This window comes from Zonotrichia albicollis, chromosome 34 (assembly GCF_047830755.1).
Source record: "Zonotrichia albicollis isolate bZonAlb1 chromosome 34, bZonAlb1.hap1, whole genome shotgun sequence".
In the NCBI taxonomy this organism is placed as follows: Eukaryota; Metazoa; Chordata; class Aves; order Passeriformes; family Passerellidae; genus Zonotrichia; species Zonotrichia albicollis.
In genome coordinates this window covers 1,546,875-1,564,855 of record NC_133852.1, presented here as the reverse complement: position 1 = coordinate 1,564,855, position 17,981 = coordinate 1,546,875, and the positions used below count along the sequence as shown (strand labels likewise).

Sequence of the window (17,981 nt, the reverse complement as noted above, 5' to 3'; positions counted from 1 at the left end):
TCACATCGCGATATGAACCCCATCGTGTTGATAGCAGCCCCATCGTCCCGGTATTATACGCAGGGCCTCCGGGAACGGTGTACCCCACACGGGGACCTTACTATAGTAAAAAAATAGATTTAAAAGTACAAAACCTTATAAAGTCGTGATTATATCGTGATCTCAGCAACATTAGGGCAGATCGCTCTGCTTCTGCAGCTCCCTCGTTCTGTTTCATAACTCACCATTCCGGTATTGCAGTGACTCCGGGAACAGTTCACTCCCCACCACGAGGACCTTTGAATGGTGAAAAATAGAGCAAGAACTACTTAGAACTGACAAAAAAACCGTGATTCTATCGGGACACCAGCACTGTCCCCATCCCAGTTCAAACTGCGCAGGCCCAGTCCCCACCAGTGCCCCCGTCCCGATTCCACCGGCACAGCCCGCGTGGAGAGCAGGGGGCGGAGCCAATGCAAATCCCAGCGCGCAGTTCACCAATCACGTTGCGCCCAAAGGCTGAAAGGGCGGGGCGGCAGAGTGGGCGGGTTCGCTCATAATGAGGCGTGGTTATGCAAACTTCTTGAGCTGCCACGCGCGAAAGGCATGATGGGAGCATTTGGGGGAGAATTTCGCGGTTTTTGGGGTCCGTGCGTACAAAACGCGGGAACAAAGTGCAGGATGAGATGGAGAGAACGTTCCAGAAGGGTTCGGGAGCGGTCGGGGCGCGGCGCGGGGGTGGCCGTGAGGTGCGGGCGGGCCGGGCGGGGCCGGTGGCGGCGCTGGGGAATGAGCCGGTATCGCTTCTCGGCCTTTTGGCTAAGATCAAGTGTAGTATCTGTTCTTATCAGTTTAATATCTGATACGTCCTCGATGAGAGGACTTTATATTAAACGGATTTTTGGGCTCGGGAGTTGGACCCGGAGCTTGCTCCCTCCGCTCCGCGCATCGTCCCGGTATTGCAGTGCCTCCGGGAACGGTGCACCCCGCACGGGGACCTCTCACTGGTCAAAAATAGATTCAAACCTACTCCAAACTCATTGAAAATCACGGTTGTACCGCGACTTCAGCCATAATGCAGCTACTGGCGAACTTCTGGCAGCTCATTCATGTGCTGTCCTCATCCTTCCGGTATTGCAGCGCCTCCGGGAACGATGCAACCCCAACGGGGACTTAGTATCGGTGAAAAAGATCGAAAACTCAAATGCGAGTTTAAGGGGAATTCGGCCGCGATTTCAGCCATGCTTTAGTCGCTCGCTGGCATTCCAGGTAAGGTGAATGCGACACAATGAATGAGCTGCAGGGGGACAGGGACTGGCAAACGGCGGCTAATACCGCCATGTAATAATCACGATTTTAACTGATTCTGGCCCATTTTTGACCGATATGGGTCCCTGTTGGGGATGAACCGTTCCCAGAGGTGCAGCAATACCGGCACGGTGAGTACAGCACGGAATGAGTGAGCTGCAGAGCAACAGCAGTCGGCAGAACCGTAGTTGATATCGCGATGTAACCCCGATTTCACCCAATTTTAGGTGATTTTCGGTCTATTTTTCACCACTCATAATTCGCCGTTGGGGGATGCATCGTTTCCAGCTACACCGCGATACCGAGAGAGTGCGTACAGGACAAAATTAGTGAGTTGTAAAAGATTAATGATTGGCTAACCCATGGCTGATATCGCGATATAACCACGATTGCAGAGAGTTGCAGGTAATTTCTAATCTATTTTTGACCATTCATAGTTCCCCATTGAGGGTGCACTGTTCCCGGAGGCACTGCAAAACCGGAATGATGAGTATACCACAGATTGAGCGAGTTTTAAAAGGTTAGCGAGTGGCTGCACCATGGCTTAAGTCGCGACATGCTTACGATTTTACCGCGTTTCTAATGGTTTTAGATCTATTTTTGACCAGTGGAAGATCCCCGTGCGGGGTGCACCGTTCCCGGAGGCACTGCAATACCGGGACGATGGGGTTGCTGTCAATACAATGGCGTTCATATCGCGATATAAGCACGATTTCGGAGGATTTTAATCTATTTTTCACCATTTTAATTCCCCGGCGGGGGTGCACCGTTTCCGGAGGTACTGCAATACCGGAACGATGGGGTTGCTGCCAGTACAATGGCGTTCATATCGCGATATAAGCACGATTTAGGAAGATTTTAATCTATTTTTCACCAGTGCAAGGTCCCCGTGCGGGGTGCACCGTTCCCGGAGGCACTGCAATACCGGGACGATGCGCGGAGCGGAGGGAGCAAGCTCCGGGTCCAACTCCCGAGCCCAAAAATCCGTTTAATATAAAGTCCTCTCATCGAGGACGTATCAGATATTAAACTGATAAGAACAGATACTACACTTGATCTTAGCCAAAAGGCCGAGAAGCGATACCGGCTCATTTCCCAGCGCCGCCACCGGCCCCGCCCGGCCCGCCCGCACCTCACGGCCACCCCCCGCGCCGCGCCCCCGACCGCTCCCGAACCCTTCTGGAACGTTCTCTCCATCCCATCCCGCGCTTTGTTCCCGTGTTTTATACTCGCGGACCCCAAAACCCTTGAAATTCTCCCCCAAAACTGCTCCCATCATGCCTTGCGCGTGCGGCGGCTCAAGAAGTTTGCATAACCACGCCTCATTATGAGCGAACCCGCCCACTCTGACGCCCCGCCCCTTCACTTGATGCGCGCAACGTGATTGGTGAACTGCGCGCTGGGATTTGCATTGGCTCCGCCCCCTGCTCTCCACGCGGGCTGTGCCGGTGGAATCGGGACGGGGGCACTGGTGGGGACTGGGCCTGCGCAGTTTGAACTGGGGTGGGGACAGTGCTGGTGTCCCGATAGAATCACGGTTTTTTGTCAGTTCTAAGTAGTTCTTGCTCTATTTTTCACCATTCAAAGGTCCTCGTGGTGGGGGTGAACTGTTCCCGGAGGCACTGCAATACCGGGATGGTGAGTTATGAAGCAGAACGAGAGAGCTGCAGAAGCAGAGCGATCTGCCCTACTGTTGCTGAGATCACGATATAATCACGACTTTAAAAGGTTTTGTATTTTTAAATCTATTTTTTTACTATAGTAAGGTCCCTGGTGCGGGGTGCACCTTCTCGGAGGCACTGTAGTACCGGGACGATGGGGTTGCTGTCAATACAAGGGCGTTCATATCGCGATACAAGCACGATTTACGATGAGTTTAATCTGTTTTTCACCAGTGAGAGGTCCCCGTGCGGGGTGCACCGTTCCCGGAGGCACTGCAATACCGGGACGATGCGCGGAGCGGAGGGAGCAAGCTCCGGGTCCAACTCCCGAGCCCAAAAATCCGTTTAATATAAAGTCCTCTCATCGAGGACGTATCAGATATTAAACTGATAAGAACAGATACTACACTTGATCTTAGCCAAAAGGCCGAGAAGCGATACCAGTTCTCCACCCAGCGCCGCCACCGGCCCCGCCCGGCCCGCCCGCACCTCACGGCCGCCCCCGCGCCGCGCCCCGACCGCTCCCGAACCCTTCTGGAACGTTCTCTCCATCCCATCCGCGCTTTGTTTCCGCTTTTCATATGTACGAATCCCGAAAATCGCGAAAATCTCCAAAATTTTGCTCCCATGATGCCTTTCGCGTGTGTTATTTGCATGCCGGTACTCAAAATTTACATAACTCCACCTTCGCTCCGCCTCTCTCCACCCCTTTCTGATCTTTTTTCTCCTCCTCCGGCTCATCCCGCACTTTTCTGTCTTCACCGATCCCCAGAAATACAGAATGACCCAGGCAGCTGAGGGGGGAAAATATTCCCTGTGAGGGGTAAAGGAGGGGGAAAATATAAAATCTGTGAGAGTGGAAAATGGAGCCTGTGAGGGGGATGAGGGTGGAAGTGGTGTCTGTGAGGGGTTTGAGGGGCAGCTGAGGGGGAAATGGAGCCCGTGAGGTAGATGAGGGTAAACATGGAACCCATGAGGGGGAAAATGGAGCCTGTGAGGGTGATGAAGGTGAACATTGAATTCATGAGGGTAATGAGGGTAGAAATGGTGTCTGTGAAGGATTTGAGGGGCAGCTGAGGGGAAAATGGAGTCTCTGAGGGGACAAATGGTGCTTGTGAATGTGGAAATGGTGCTTGTGAAGGGCTGTGAAGGGAAAAATGGTGACCATGAGAGGACAAATGGTGCTTGTGAGGGCGATGAGGGTGGGATGGTGCCTGTGAGGACTTTGAGGGGCAGCTGAGGGAGAAATGAAGTCTGTGAGGGTGATGAGGGTGAACATGGAACTCATGAGGGGAAAATGGAGTCTGTGAGGGTGAGGAGGGTGAACATGGAACCCATGAGGGGGAAAATGGAGTCTGTGAGGGTGATGAAGGTGAGCATTGAACTCATGAGGGTAATGAGGGTGGAAGTGGTGTCTGTGAGGGGTTTGAGGGGCAGCTGAGGGGGAAATGGAGCCCGTGAGGGTGAGGAGGGTGAACATGGAACTTATGAGGGGGAAAATGGAGCCCATGAGGGCGATGAGGGTGGAAGTGGTGTCTGTGAGAGGTTTGAGGGGCAGCTGAGGGGGAAATGGAGCCTGTGAGGTAGATGAGGGTGAACATGGAACCCATGAGGGGGAAAATGGAGTCTGTGAGGGTGATGAAGGTGAACATTGAACTCATGAGGGTAATGAGGGTAGAAATGGTGTCTGTGAAGGATTTGAGGGACAGCTGAGGGGAAAATGGAGCCCGTGAGGTAGATGAGGGTGAACATGGAACCCATGAGGGGAAAATGGAGTCTGTGAGGTAGATGAGGGTGAGCATTGAATTAATGAGGAGGAAAATAGAGCCTGTGAGGGTGATGAAGGTGAACATTGAACTCATGAGGGTAATGAAGGTAGAAATGGTGTCTGTGAAGGATTTGAAGGGCAGTGAAGGGAAAAATGATGACCATGAGAGGACAAATGGTGCTTGTGAGGGCGATGAGGGTGGAAAAGGTGCCTGTGAGGGGTTTGAGGGGCAGCTGAGGGTGAAATGGAGTCCGTGAGGGTGAGGAGGGTGAACATGGAACTTATGAGGGGGAAAATAGAGCCCATGAGGGCGAGGAGGGTGGAAATTGTGCCTGTGAGGGGTTTGAGGGGCAGCTGAGGGGAAAATGGAGTCTGTGAGGGTGATGAGGGTGAACATGGAACTCATGAGGGGGGAAATGGAGTCTGTGAGGGTGATGAGGGTGAGCATTGAATTCATGAGGAGGAAAATAGAGCCTGTGAGGGTGATGAAGGTGAACATTGAACTCATGAGGGTAATGAGGGTAGAAATGGTGTCTGTGAAGGATTTGAAGGGCAGTGAAGGGAAAAATGGTGACCATGAGAGGACAAATGGTGCTTGTGAGGGCGATGAGGGTGGAAGTGGTGTCTGTGAGGACTTTGAGGAGCAGCTGAGGGGGAAATGGAGTCCGTGAGGGTGATGAGGGCGAACATGGAACTTATGAGGGGGAAAATGGAGCCCATGAGGGTGAGGAGGGTGGAAATTGTGCCTGTGAGGGGTTTGAGGGGCAGCTGAGGGAGAAATGAAGTCTGTGAGGGTGATGAGGGTGAACATGGAACTCATGAGGGGAAAATGGAGTCTGTGAGGGTGATGAAGGTGAGCATTGAACTCATGAGGGTTATGAGGGTAGAAGTGGTGTCTGTGAGGGGTTTGAGGGGCAGCTGAGGGGGAAATGGAGCCTGCGAGGTAGATTAGAGTGAACATGGAACCCATGAGGGGGAAAATGGAGCCTGTGAGGGTGAGGAGGGTGGGCATTGAACTCATGAGGGGGAAAATAGAGCCTGTGAGGGTGATGAAGGTGAACATTGAACTCATGAGTGTAATGAGGGTAGAAATGGTGTCTGTGAAGGATTTGAGGGACAGCTGAGGGGAAAATGGAGTCTGTGAGGGTGAACATGGAACCCATGAGGGGGGAAATGGAGTCTGTGAAGGATTTGAGGGGCAGCTGAAGGGAAATGGCGCCTGTGAGGGGACAAATGGTGCTTGTGAGGGTGGAAATGGTGCCTGTGAAGGGCTGTGAAGGGAAAAATGGTGACCATGAGAGGACAAATGGTGCTTGTGAGGGTGATGAGGGTGGAAGTGGTGTCTGTGAGGACTTTGAGGGGCAGATGAGGGGGAAATGGAGCCCGTGAGGGTGAGGAGGGTGAACATGGAACCCATGAGGGTGGAAGTGGTGTCTGTGAGGACTTTGAGGGGCAGCTGAGGGGGAAATGGGGTCCGTGAGGGTGATGAGGGAGGAAATGGCGACAATGATCAAATGGATCAGGGACAAATGCTGTCTGTGAGGGTGAAATGGCACCTGTGAAGGATTTGAGGGGCAGCTGAGGGGGAAATGTAGCCCGTGAGGGTGATGAAGGAGAAATGGCGACAATGATCAAATGGATCAGGGGACAAATGCTGTCTGTGGGGGTGATGAGGGTGGAAATGGCACCTGTGAGGGGTTTGAGCAGGACCTGAGGGGGAAATGGCGCTCACCTGGGCACACCTGGGCTCAGATCCAGCTGCCGTAACCAGCACTGCCAGGTCCCTGTGGCACTGAGGTGGCTCAAGAGCCGGGGGGGTCCCTGAGGGGCGCCAGATATTGGGGGGTGTTCCCTGGAGATCTCTTATCAACAGAGAGCGCCCTATACCCCCACAGAACATTGTCGGGGTCTCTACAACCTGAGGGGATCCCCGTGCTCCATTTGAGAGGGGGGACACAGCCCCAGACCCCCGAAAAACGCGAGGGGAGAAGATTTGTACCGCCCCGAGAGCTCTCTGGGGAACCTTTAGCCACCTGTACGCTCTCTATGATCCAGCCGTGGAGGACTGAGCTCTATGATCCGCTCTGGCCGGGCTTGGAGGACTGAACTCTATGGTTTTGTGCCTGGCTGTGCCTTGGCCTCTCTATGACCCCGCGCCGGGATAGAGCGGCCACTTCCGGTCCCTCCTGAGGGGAGGGGGGGGGGCCCAAGCGCCAAGATGGCGCAGGCCCTGTCGGCCGAGGAGTTCCAAAGGATGCAGGTGCGGCCAGGGGGTCCCGGGGGCTCAGCGGGGACCTGAGGGGACTCTCGGGGGTCTGGGGGTGCTGAGAGGGGTCATGGGAGAATCATGGGGGGGGTCTTAAAGGATCCTGAGGGGGCTTTTGAGGGGATTCAGGGGAAACCTGGGGGGTTCGGGGAGGTTTGGGGGGGTCCTGAGGGGCTCTGGGCGGGGGTCGGGGGGATCCTGAGGATCTTTGGGAGAGCTGAGGGGGGTGCTGGCGTCGCTTTTGGGGGTCTCTGGATGTGTCAGGCTTGGGGGTCTCGGTGGGTTCTGGGGGTCTTTGGAGGGGATTTAGGTTCCTGAGGGGTCTCAAAGGAACCGAGGATATTTTGAGGGGGGGTCTCGGGGGTCTTTTTGCTCCCCTCAAACCCTCTCGGTGTCCCCCCAGGCGCAGCTGCTGGAGCTGCGCACCGAGAATTACCGGCTGTCGGATGAGCTGCGCAAGAACGGCGCCGGTAGGGCCTGAGGGGGAGGAATTTTGGGGGGGTTTTGGTTTTTTTTTTTGGGGGTCCCCAGAGGTTGGGGAGGGGTCTCAGAGCCCCCCCCCCCACTCACGGCTGTGACCCCCCCAGAGCTGTCGGGGCTGCGGCAGAAGGTGCAGACGCTGGACAGGGACCTGGCCAAGGCCAACAAGGTGAGGATGGACCCCTCAAAAATCCCCAAATTCTCCTTGTGACCCCTCAAAATATCCCAAATTCCTCTTGTGACCCCTCAAAATATCCCAAATTCCGCCTGTGACCCCTATAGAATCCCAAATTCCGCCTGTGACCCCTCAAAAAAATCCCAAATTCCGTTTGTGACCCCTCAAAAAATCCCCAAATTCAAAAAGAAACACCTCAAAAAATCCCAAATTCTCCTTGTGACCCCTCAAAATATCCCAAATTTCTCTTATGACCCCTCAAAAAATCGCCAAATTCTCCTTTTGACTCCTCAAAAAATCCCCAAATTCTCCTTGTGACCCCTCAAAAAACCCCAAATCCCCCCCTGAGCCCCCTCCCTTTCTTTTCCAGGCCCTCAGTAAGAGCAAGAAGGCCCAGGTGGGTCCTGGGGGGGATTTTTGGGGGAATTTTGGGGGGATTTTTGGGGTATTTTAGGGGTATTTTAGGGGTATTTTGGGGGTTTCTGGGTGGGTTCAGGAGCATATTTGGGGTCTCTGGGTTCATTTTAGGGGTGTCTGAGTTGATTTTTTTGGGGTTCTGAGGGTATTTTGGGGTATTTTGGGGGATTTTAGGGGTATTTTTGGGGTATTTTTGGGGTATTTTGGGGTTCTGAGGGTATTTTGGGGGTTTTTTAGGGTGTCTCAGTTGATTTTTGGGGTTTCTGGGTTCATTTTTGGGGTTCCCATGTGGGGGAGGCTCTGGTGGGGGGGGACCTGGGGGCTTCCTGAGGATATTTTGGGGTATTTTGGGGTATTTTTAGGGATTTTGGGGTATTTAGGGGGTATTTTGAGGGATTTTGGGGGTATTTTGGAGGATTTTTGGTGTATTTTTTGGGTATTTTGGGGTATTTTAGGGAGTTCAGGAGCATATTTGGGGTCTCTGGGTTCATTTTAGGGGTGTCTGAGTTGATTTTTTTGGGGTTTCTGAGGGTATTTTGGGGTATTTTGGGGGATTTTAGGGGTATTTTAGGGTATTATAGTGGTATTTTAGGGTATTTTGGGGTATTTTTGGGGTTTCAGGGTTTTTTTTGGGTGTCTCAGTTGATTTTTGGGGTTTCTGGGTTCATTTTTGGGGTGTCCATGTGGGGAAGGCCCTACTCGGGGGACCTGGGGGGTTCCTGAGGATATTTTGGGTATTTTAGGGGTATTTTGTGGGATTTTGGGGTATTTAGGGGTATTTTGGGGTATTTTAGGTTATTTTAGGGGTATTTTGGGGTATTTTTTTGGTATTTAGGGGTATTTTGAGGGATTTTGGGGAATTTTTTGGGTATTTTGGGGTATTTAGGGGTATTTTGGGGTATTTAGGGGGTTTGTGGGTGGGTTCAGGAGCATATTTGGGGTCTCTGGGTTCTTTTCAGGGGTGTCTGAGTTGATTTTTTTTGGGGTTTCTGAGGGTATTTTGGGGTGTTTTGGGGTTTTTTGGGGTGTCTCAGTTGATTTTTGGGTTTCTGGGTTCATTTTTGGGGTCTCCATGTGGGGAAGGCCTGCTGGGGGGGGCACCAGGGGGTTCCTGAGATATTTTGGGGTATTTTAGGGGTATTTTGTGGGATTTTGGGGTATTTTTGGGTATTTTGGGGTATTTTTGGGGTCTTTGTGGGTATTTTGGGGGTATTTTGGGGGTATTTTGGGGCATTTTTTGGGTATTTTGGGGTATTTTAGGGGTATTTTGGGGGTATTTTGAGGGTTTCTGGTGGGTTCAGGAGCATATTTGGGGTCTCTGGGTTCATTTTAGGGGTGTCTGAGTTGATTTTTTTGGGGTTTCTGAGGGTATTTTGGGGGATTTTAGGGGTATTTTAGGGTATTTTAGTGGTATTTTAGGGTATTTTGGGGGTATTTTGGGGTTTTTTTGGGTGTCTCAGTTGATTTTTGGGGTTCCCATCTCATTTTTGGGGTTCCCAGGAGGTGGAGGCCCTGCTGGGAGAGACCAGGATGCTGCAGGGGAAGCTGCAGAGCCAAGAGGACGATTCCGGCTGCAGAACAGCACCCTGCTGCGGGAGCTGGCCAAGGTAGGCCCCAAAAAAATCCCCCAAAATTCACCCAAAAATCACCTAAAAATTCCAAAAAAATCCCCCCAAAATTCCCCCAAAATTCCCCCAAAATCCCCCAAAAATCCCCAAAAAATCACCTAAAAATTCCCAAAAAAATCCCCTAAAAATTCCCCTCAAAATTCCCCAAAAATCCCCCAAAATTCCCCCAGAATCCCCCCAAAATTCCCCCCAAAAATTCACCCCAAATCCCTCCAAAATCCCCCCAAAAATCACCCAAAAAATCCCCCCAAAATTCCCCAAAAATCACCTAAAAATTCCCCTCAAAATTCCCAAAAATCCCCCAAAAATTCCCCCAGAATCCCCCCAAAATTCCCCCTAAAATCCTCCAAAAATTCCCCCCCAAAATTCCACCAAAATCCCCCCAAATTCACCCCAAAATTCCCCCAAAATTCACCCAAAATCCCCCAAAATCCTTCCCAGAAATCCCCAGCACTTTTCTGAGGGAGCTGGCCAAGGTAGACCCCAAAAAATCTCCCCAAAATCCCCTCAAATCCCCCCAAAAAATCCTCCAAAAATCCCCCCAAAAATCCCCCCAAAATTCCCCCAAAATCCCCTAAAAATTCCCCAAAATCCCCCAAAAATCACCTAAAAATCCCTAAAAATCCCCCCAAAATTCCCCCAAAATCCCCCCAAAATCCCCTCAAAATTCACCCAAAATTCCTCCAAAAATCCCCCCAAATTCCTCCCAAATCCCCCCAAAATCCCCCAAAATTCCCCAAAAAATCCCCCCAAAATTCCCCCCAAAATCCCCAAAATCCCCCAAAATTCCCCAAAAAATCCCCCCAAAATCCCCCAAAATCCCTCCAAAATTCCTCCAAAATTCCCCCAAAATCCTTCCCAGAAATCCCCAGCACTTTGCTGCGGGAGCTGGCCAAGGTAGACCCAAAAAATCCCCCCAAAATTCCCCAAAATTCCCCCCCAAAATCCCCCCAAAAATTCCCCCAAAATCCCCCAAAAATCCCCAAAAAATCCCCCAAAAATCACCTAAAAATTCCCCCCAAAATCCCCCAAAATTCCCCCAAAATCCCCCCAAAAATCACCTAAAAATTCCCAAAAAAATCCCCAAAAATCACCTAAAAATTCCCTAAAAATCCCCCCAAAATCCCCCCAAAATTCACCCAAAATCCCCTCAAATTCTCCAAAAAATCCCCCCAAAATTCACCCAAATTCCCCCAAAATTCGCCAAAAAATACCCCCAAAATTCCCCCAAAATCCCCTCAAAATCACCCCAAAATTCCCCCAAAATCCCCCCAAAAATCCCCCAAAAATTCCCCCAAAATTCCCTCAAAATTCACCCCAAAATTCCCCCAAAATTCCCCAAAAAATCCCCAAAATTTCCCCAAAATCCTTCCCAGAAATCCCCAGCACCTTGCTGAGGGAGCTGGCCAAGGTAGACCCCAAAAAATCCCCAAAAATCCCCCCAAAAATCACCTAAAAATTCCCTAAAAATTCCCCCCAAAATTCCCCCAAAATTTCCCCAAAAATCCCCAAAATTCCTCCAAAATTCGCCAAAAATACCCCCAAAATTCCCCAAAAAATCCCCCTAAAGTCCCCCCAAAAATCACCTAAAAATTCCCTAAAAATTTCCCCCAAAATTCCCCCAAAATCCCCTCAAAATCCCTCCAAAATTCCCCAAAATCCCCCCATAACTTCCCCAAAATCCTTCCCAGAAATCCCCAGCACCCTGCTGCGGGAGCTGGCCAAGGTAGACCCCAAAAAATCCCCCCAAAATCCCCTCAAAAATCCCCTAAAAATTCCCTAAAAATTCCCCCCAAATTCCCCCAAAATCCCCCAAAAATTCCCCAAAATCCCCCAAAATCCCCCCAAAATCCCCAAAATCACCCCAAAAATCCCCCAAAAATTCCCCAAAATCCCAAAAAAATCCCCGAAAATTCCCAAAAAATCTCCCCAAAATTCCCCAAAATTCCCCCAAAATTCCTCCAAAAAATCCCCCAAAATTCCCCCCAAAATTCCTCCAAAAATCCCCCCAAAATCCTCCCAAAATTTTCCCCAAATTCCTCAAATTCACCCCAAATTCCCCCAAAAATCCCCCCAAAATCCCGCAAAATTCACCCAAAATTCACCCAAAATCCCCCAAAAATCACCTAAAATTCCCCAAAAAATCCCCCCAAAAATCACCTAAAAATTCCCTAAAAATCCCCCCAAATTCCCCCAAAAATCTCCTAAAAATTCCCCCCAAAATTCCCCCAAATCCTCCCAAAAATCCCCAAAAAATCACCTAAAAATTCCCCCCAAAATCCCCCAAAATTCCCCAAAAATCCCCCCAAAAATCACCTAAAAATTCCCCCCAAATTCCCCAAAATTCCCCCAAATTTCCCCAAAATCCTTCCCAGAAATCCCCAGCACCCTGCTGCGGGAGCTGGCCAAGGGAGGCCCCAAAAAAATCCCCCAAAATCATCCCAAAATTCACCAAAAAATCCCCCCAAAAAATCCCCCAAAATTCACCCCAAAATCCCCCCAAATTCACCCCAAAATTCCCCCAAAATTCCCCCATAACTTCCCCCAAAATCCTTCCTAGAAATCCCCAGCACCCTGCTGCGGGAGCTGGCCAAGGTAGACCCCAAAAAATCCCCCCAAAATCCCCCCAAAAATCCCCTAAAAATTCCCTAAAAATCCCCCAAAATCCCCCCAAAATTCACCCAAAATCCCCTCAAAATTCTCCAAAAAATCCCCCAAAATTCCGCCCAAATCCCCCCAAAAATCACCTAAAAATTCCCAAAAAATCCCCCAAAAATCACCTCAAAATTCCCCCAAATCCCCCAAAAATCCCCAAAAAATCACCTAAAAATTCCCCCCAAGATTCCCCAAAAAATCCCCCCAAAAATCACCTAAAATTCCCCAAAAATCCCCCCAAAATTCCTCCAAAATTCCACCAAAATTCCCCCCAAATTCTCCCCAAAATTCCCAAAAATTCCCCAAAAATCCCCCAAATTCCTCCAAAATCCCCCAAAATTCCCCCCAAAAATTCCACCAAAATCCCCCAAATTCCCCCCAAAATCCTCCCAAAATCCTTCCCAGAAATCCCCAGCACCTTGCTGAGGGAGCTGGCCAAGGTAGGCCCCAAAAAATTCACCCAAAAATTCACCCAAAATTCACCCAAAAATCCCCCCAAAAATCACCTAAAAATTCCCTAAAAATTCCCCCCAAAATTCCCCCAAAATTCCCCCAAAATCCCTCCAAAATTCCCAAAAATCCCCTAAAAATTCCCCCAAAATTTCCCCAAAATTCCCCCCAAATCCCCTCAAAATTCCCCCGAAATCCCTCAAAAATTCACCCCAAAATCCCCCGAAAATTCCCCAAAAAATCCCCCCAAAAATCACTTAAAAATTCCCCCCAAAATCCCCCCAAAATTCCCCCAAAAAACCCCTCAAAATCCCCCAAAATCCCCCCAAAATTCCCCGAAATTCCCCCAAAATCCCCTCAAAATTCCCCTAAAATCCTTCCCAGAATTCCCAGCACTTTGCTGCGGGAGCTGGCCAAGGTAGACCCCAAAAAATCCCCCAAAAATCCCTCCCAAAATTCCCCCAAAACCCCCCAAAAATTCCCTAAAAATTCCCCCCAAAATTCCCCCAAAAATTCACCCCAAATTCCTCCAAAAATCCCCCCAAAATCCCCCAAAACCCCCCCAAATCCCCTCAAATCTCCCCCCTGGACTCCCAAAAATCCCTCCCAAAATTGTCCCCAAAACCCTGAAGTCTCCTCCCAAAACTCCCCCAGGACCCCCCAAAATCGACCCCAAAATCAACCCTGGGAACCCCAAAAATCAACCCTAACATCCACCCCAAAATCAACTCCAAAATGGACACTGGGACCCCCAAATTCAACCCAAATTCAAATGGGGTGGATTTTGGGGGTCCCAGGGTGGATTTTGGGATTGATTTCAGGGTCCCTAACCCAGGGTTGTTTTTGGGGTCCCAGAATGGATTTTGGGGTTGATTTTGGGGGTCCCAGTGTCAATTTTGGGGTGAATTTTGGGAGTCCCAATGTGAATTTTGTAGCTGATTTTGGGGAATCCCTGTGGTGATTTTGGGGTGGATTTTGGGTTGAATTTTAGGTGGATTTTGGGGTTCCCAGTGTCGATTTTGGGGTGAATTTTGGGGGTCCCAGTGTGAATTTTGTAGCTGATTTGGGGGGGTCCCAGTGTGATTTTGGGGGTCCCAATATCAATTTTGTGACTGATTTTTGGGGTGAATTTTGGGGTCCCTGTGGTGATTTTGGGGTGAATTTTGGGGATCCAGTGTGAATTTTTTGGCTGATTTTTGGGGTGGATTTTGGGGCTCCCGGTGTTGATTTTGGGGTCCCAGTATCAATTTCATGGCTGATATTTGGGGTTAATTTTGGCGGTCCCAATGTCAATTTTGGGGTGATTTTGGGGCTCCCAGTATCAATTCCTGGCTGATTTTTGGGGTGGATTTTGGGGATCCCAGTGTCGATTTTGGGGCTCCCAGTGTCGATTTTGGGGTGGATTTTGGGGTCCCCAATATCAATTTCATGGCTGATTTTTGGGTGGATTTTGGGGTCCCCAATATCAATTTCATGGCTGATTTTTGGGTGGATTTTGGGGGTCCAGTGTCGATTTTGGGGGTGAATTTTGGGGTCCCCAGTGTGAATTTCGTGGCTGATTTTTGGGGTGAATTTTGGGGCTCCCAGTGGTGATTTTGGGGTGGATTTTGGGGTCCCCAATATCAATTTTATGGCTGATTTTTGGGGTCCCCAGTGTGAATTTCATGGCTGATTTTTGGGGTTAATTTTTGGGGGTCCCTGTGGTGATTTTGGGGTGAATTTTGGGGTCCCAGGGTGGATTTTTATGGCTGATTTTGTGGGATCCCTGTGGTTATTTTGGGTGGATTTTGGGGTCCCCAATATCAATTTCATGGCTGATTTTTGGGGTTAATTTTGGGGGTCCCAGTGGTGATTTTGGGCTCCCAATATCAATTTTATGCTGATTTTTGGGGTGAATTTTGGGGGTCCCAGTATCAATTTCATGGCTGATTTTTGGGGTGGATTTTGGGGGTCCCAGTGTGAATTTTGGGGTGAATTTTGGGTCCCCAGTATCAATTTCATGGCTGATTTTTGGGGGTGAATTTTGGGATCCCTGTGGTGATTTTGGGGTGAATTTTGGGCTCTCAATATCAATTTCATGGCTGATTTTTGGGGTGATTTTTGGGGTCCCAAATATCAATTTCATAGCTGATTTTTGGGGTTAATTTTGGGGCTCCCAGTGTCGATTTTGGGGTGAATTTTGGGGTCCCCAGTATCAATTTCGTGGCTGATTTTTGGGGTGGATTTTGGGGGTCCCAGTGTGAATTTTGGGGGGGTCCCAGTGTCGATTTTGGGGTGGATTTTGGGGTCCCCAATATCAACTTCATGGCTGATTTTTGGGGTGGATTTTGGGGGTCCCAGTGTCGATTTTTGGGGCTCTCAATATCAATTTCATGGCTGATTTTTGGGTGGATTTTGGGGGTCCCAGTGTCGATTTTGGGGTGGATTTTGGGGTCCCCAATATCAACTTCATGGCTGATTTTTGGGGTGGATTTTGGGGGTCCCAGTGTCGATTTTGGGGCTCTCAATATCAATTTCATGGCTGATTTTTGGGGTGGATTTTGGGGTCCAGTGTTGATTTTGGGGTTAATTTTGGGGTCCCAGTATCAATTTCATGGCTGATTTTTGGGGTGGATTTTGGGCTCCCAATGTCAATTTTGGGGTGAATTTTGGGGTCCCCAATATCAATTTCATGGCTGATTTTTTGGGAATCCCTGTGGTGATTTTGGGGGTCCCAGGGTGGATTTTGGGGTGGATTTTGTGGGATCCCAGTGTCGATTTTGGGGTGATTTGGGGTCCCCAGTATCAATTTCATGGCTGATTTTTGGGGTGGATTTTGGGGATCCCAGTGGTGATTTTGGGGTGAATTTTGGGGTCCCCAATATCAATTTTATGGCTGATTTTTGGGGTCCCCAGTATCAATTTCGTGGCTGATTTTTGGGTTGATTTTGGGGTCCCCAATATCAATTTTATGGCTGATTTTTGTGGTCCCAATATCAATTTTGTGTCTGATTTTTTGGGGTTAATTTTGGGGGTCCCAGTGTGAATTTCGTGGCTGATTTTTGGGTGGATTTTGGGGTCCCTGTGGTGATTTTGGGGTGAATTTTGGGGTTCCCAGGGTGGATTTTGGGTGAATTTTTGGCATCCCAGTGGTGATTTTGGGGTTAATTTTGGGGTGAATTTGGGGCTCCCAATATCAATTTCCTGGCTGATTTTTGGGGTGGATTTTGGGGGTCCCAGTATCAATTTCATGGCTGATTTTTGGGGTGGATTTTGGGGGTCCCAATGTCAATTTTGGGGTGAATTTTGGGGTCCCCAATATCAATTTTATGGCTGATTTTTGGGGTCCCCAGTATCAATTTCATGGCTGATTTTTGGGGGTCCCAGTGTCGATTTTGGGGTTTATTTTGGGGTCCCAATATCAATTTTGTGTCTGATTTTTGGGGTTAATTTAGGGGGTCCCAGTGTCGATTTTGGGTCCCCAGTATCAATTTCATGGCTGATTTTTGGGGTGAATTTTGGGGCTCCCAGTGTGAATTTTGGGGGGGTCCCAGTGGTGATTTTGGGGTTTATTTTGGGGGTCCCAGTGTCGATTTTGGGGCTCTCAATATCAATTTCCTGGCTGATTTTTGGGGTGAATTTTGGGCTCCCAATATCAATTTTATGGCTGATTTTTGGGGTGGTTTTGGGGTCCCAGTGTGATTTTGGGGTGGATTTTGGGGTCCCCATTATCAATTTTATGGCTGATTTTTGGGGTGGATTTTGGGGCTCCCAGTATCAATTTCGTGGCTGATTTTTGGGGTTAATTTTGGGGGTTCCAGTGTCGATTTTGGGGTGAATTTTGGGTCCCCAGTATCAATTTCATGGCTGAATTTTGGGGTTAATTTTGGGGGTCCCTGTGGTGATTTTGGGGTTAATTTTGGGGTCCCAGTGTGAATTTCATGGCTGATTTTTGGGTGGATTTTGGGGGTCCTGTGGTGATTTTGGGGTTAATTTTGGGCTCCCAATATCAATTTCGTGGCTGATTTTTAGGGTGAATTTGGGGATCCCAGTGGTGATTTTGGGGTGGATTTGAGACTCCCAGTGTTGATTTTGGGGGTCCCAGGGTGGATTTTTATGGCTGATTTTGGGGGGGGTCCCAGTGTTGATTTTGGGGTGAATTTTGGGGGTCCCAGTGTCAATTTTGGGTTTATTTTGGGGCTCCCGTATCAATTTCATGGCTGATTTTTGGGGTTAATTTTGGGGGTCCAGTGGTGATTTTGGGGTCCCCAATATCAATTTCATGGCTGATTTTTGGGGTGGATTTTGGGGGTCCCTGTGGTGATTTTGGGGTGAATTTTGGGGTCCAGTATCAATTTCATGGCTGATTTTTGGGGTGGATTTTGGGGGTCCCAGTGTCGATTTTGGGTTAATTTTGGTGTCCCCAATATCAATTTCATGGCTGATTTTTGGGGTGAATTTTGGGGCTCCCAGTGTCGATTTTGGGGTCCCAGTATAAATTTCATGGCTGATTTTTGGGGTTAATTTGGGGTCCCCAGTGTCGATTTTGGGGTGAATTTTGGGGGTCCCCAGTATCAATTTCATGGCTGATTTTTGGGTGGATTTTGGGGTCCCAGTGTCGATTTTGGGGTGAATTTTTGGCATCCCAGTGTTGATTTTGGGGAGGATTTTGGGGGTCCAGTGTCGATTATTTGGTTAATTTTGGGGTCCCAGTGTGAATTTCATGGCCGATTTTTGGGTGGATTTTGGGGTCCCAGTGTTGATTTTGGGGCTCCATATCAATTTCGTGGCTGATTTTTGAGGTGGATTTTGAGGATCCCAGTGTCGATTTTGGGGTCCCCAGTATCAATTCGTGGCTGATTTTTGGGGTGAATTTTGGGGGTCCCAGTGTCGATTTTGGGGTGAATTTTGGGGTCCCCAGTATCAATTTCATGGCTGATTTTTGGGTGAATTTTGGGGGTCCCAGTGTCAATTTTGGGGTGAATTTTGGGGTCCCCAGTATCAATTTCATGGCTGATTTTTGGGGTGGATTTTGGGGTCCCAGTGTCGATTTTGGGGTCCCAGTGTCGATTTTGGGGGTCCCAGTGTCAATTTTGGGGTGAATTTTGGGGTCCCCCGTATCAATTTCATGGCTGATTTTTGGGGTGGATTTTGGGGGTCCCAGTGTCAATTTTGGGTGAATTTTGGGGTCCCCAGTATCAATTTCATGGCTGAT

General features: G+C 49.3%; 3 non-coding genes across 3 annotated transcripts; 1 reads left to right on the top strand and 2 right to left on the bottom strand.

Annotated features, from left to right (window-relative positions):
- The first annotated feature begins 778 nt into the window (after positions 1–778).
- On the top strand, positions 779–969 carry LOC141726427 (U2 spliceosomal RNA). The gene has a single exon (XR_012577673.1). It is a non-coding gene; the product is annotated as a U2 spliceosomal RNA (small nuclear RNA).
- Positions 970–2,178: 1,209 nt separating this feature from the next.
- LOC141726426 (U2 spliceosomal RNA) lies at positions 2,179–2,369 on the bottom strand. The gene has a single exon (XR_012577672.1). It is a non-coding gene; the product is annotated as a U2 spliceosomal RNA (small nuclear RNA).
- An 827-nt stretch (positions 2,370–3,196) lies between these two features.
- LOC141726421 (U2 spliceosomal RNA) lies at positions 3,197–3,387 on the bottom strand. Its single transcript, XR_012577666.1, has one exon. It is a non-coding gene; the product is annotated as a U2 spliceosomal RNA (small nuclear RNA).
- Positions 3,388–17,981: the final 14,594 nt, after the last annotated feature.